We start from the raw sequence: 2,620 nt of genomic DNA on the forward strand, positions 1-2,620 counted from the left end.
AGCTTCCAAGAAACAGCAACTTGTCTCCAGTCATCATGTGCAATAGGTATATGACTTTTGACAAGTGTTGCAATGAAATTCGAAAACTCGGAAGCATTCTTTCCATCTGGTTGTCCTTTAGCATTATAGTGCACTCGTTGTGGTGGCTGATTTAGTCTATCATAGACATGGTGCATTTTAGTGCGCTTCCGCCCACCCTTTTGCTTTTCCTCACCCTCTTGTCCATCACCTGAAATAATTAGTGTTCAACAACAACATTAACATGCAATAATCAAGAATACGCATAATAAGTATCAGTAATCAAAGATGCTTGAACATCAAGCACACCTTCATCCTCTTCTACTTGATCATCAACCATCTCTTCACTATCCTCACCATCATGCATAGCAGAATGAGACCGCAACACTCTACTTGAATGTGGAATGGTTTCCTGATATATTCTCTACAATTACAAAAATGTTTCACTTAATGCAGATTCATTTATCAATAGATGTTTCCAAAGAAAATGTTTCAATTGGATAGACCACCTTTTTCCTTGTGGTTGGCAGGGGCACTCGCTTAAATGCATCGACCTTGCGAACAAGTGAACGAATCCCAAGAGAGTGCAGCCTTTCATTGTTTTTTCGGATCTCTGCTCTTTGCACTTCTTCTAGTGGACTAGACATGTCAGTTTCTCGCTCGCTTGCCATTCTTTTTCCTGCAAAGAAATTGGAAAGATTTGAAGATTGAATTGCAAGAAAGAAATAAAGGTGTATAGAAATAAATTCCAAAGAACTATAACACACTTCGGTTTATCCTTGGGAGCAGAGACAAGTATTCCATCGATATCTGCCCTAGTTTTAGGTATATCTCTTAAATCAACTTTGGGAGTTTAAATAGCATGTAGATTAGGCATTACAGACGCTTCTGCCTGATCAGAATTTTCATTTCCAACATCAAACATATCATAAAATTCCCGTGGTCTTGGCGGATGAATAACAACACACCAGTTTGGATTAAGAGGATCCTCAACGTAATATACTTGAGTTGCTTGAGAAGCCAAAATGAATGGTTCATCAGCCAACTTATCACCTATTTGGATCACATGCTTAAGGTTCACATCCGTGATACCAGATTATCAACTTTTACCCACTTATCTTGCACACGGTTATCAAACCAATCACACTTGAAGAGAACTATATTTCCTTTTTGATTGTAGTCTAGCTCAATGATTTCTCTAATGACGCCATAGAATATCCTATTTCCAGTGGAGGATGATGACAACTTTGAAACCAGCGCCACACCACTGCACTGGGTAGGCCTACCTTCATCATATGATTTTGTACGAAAAATATAACCATTGATACTGTAACTGACATAACTCCTTGCAATCAGTGAGGTCCCTACAGCCAAAGTCTTAATCTCTTCGGGAACTTCTTGCCCACTCTCAACTAATTGTTCCACATGCGACCATAATCACTCATGGAAAGTGTCATGCTGGTTTTTTCAATCTGTTGCCTAGTAATATGACCAGCTGAGGACAAATATTCAGCATGCTCACTGCAAGGGTTGAAATTCATTTAGCTATGTTACAATAATTAAACAGGGCGTACATGAAATTCATAAACTAAAGCACTAGCAGTAACATACCTCAAATAGGGCTCTATGTTGTCATAATTAAATAGGACATATCTATGTGCCTGAATCAATGTCTTATGATCTAAAGTTACTGTAAGCTTTCCTGCCAAATATCAGCCATTGTTGTTGAAGAATGGCATGCTACTAGACAGGGCTCCATTAACATCAAGTGTGGTTGCACATTTTCTGTTGAATCTGGTTTCACAACCTTTTAAATACCGAGAGCAGAATGTAAGACACTCATCAAAAAGGTACTCCTCAGCAAAATTTTTTTTTTTTTTTGAAAGAACCCCTCAGCAATTGACCCCTCAGGATGACTCCTAGTACGAACATTATCCTTTAACTTGCCCATGTACCAATACATGATGGACTAAACATATCTCAATTATATTGTTACATATAATTTATGTGATGTACGTACAAGTTCAGGTTGCGAAAATGATCTTTCTGGTGCATACATGTTGCTGAATTTCACAGGCCCTCCAAGCCTCACTTGAAGTGGAAGATGAACCATCAAGTGAACCATCATATCAAAAAATGATGGTATAAATATTGTCTCAAGAATGCTCAGCGTCTCGGCTATTTCTTTCTCTAGCTCCTCCATATCACTTATGCGGATGACCGGAGAATTTTTTTTTGAAGAACGTACCCACACGAATAATAGCAGCACTGACTCCCTCTGGCAACGTTTTTCTCACAGCTAGCGGTAGAAGGTTGCAGTAGAATGTGATTGTCATGGCTCTTTAGCCCAACAATCTTCTTCTCCTTTACCTGGATATTCTTCCTAATATCAGACGCATAACCAGCCGGAAACCTGACTCCTTTCAGAATTAGGCAAAACAACCTCTTTAACTCAGGGCTCAATGTGTATGGGGCAGGATCTAGACGCATTTTCGATCCGCGTGGACGAAAGCGTTTGCTCAGCGTCCTTTTATGTTGCGTCCATTTGTGCGCCGTTGGAGATGCCTTGTATGAACACGAGAGAGAAGGCTAGATAATAGCT

The sequence above is a fragment of the Lolium rigidum genome, chromosome 1 (assembly GCF_022539505.1).
Source record: "Lolium rigidum isolate FL_2022 chromosome 1, APGP_CSIRO_Lrig_0.1, whole genome shotgun sequence".
In the NCBI taxonomy this organism is placed as follows: Eukaryota; Viridiplantae; Streptophyta; class Magnoliopsida; order Poales; family Poaceae; genus Lolium; species Lolium rigidum.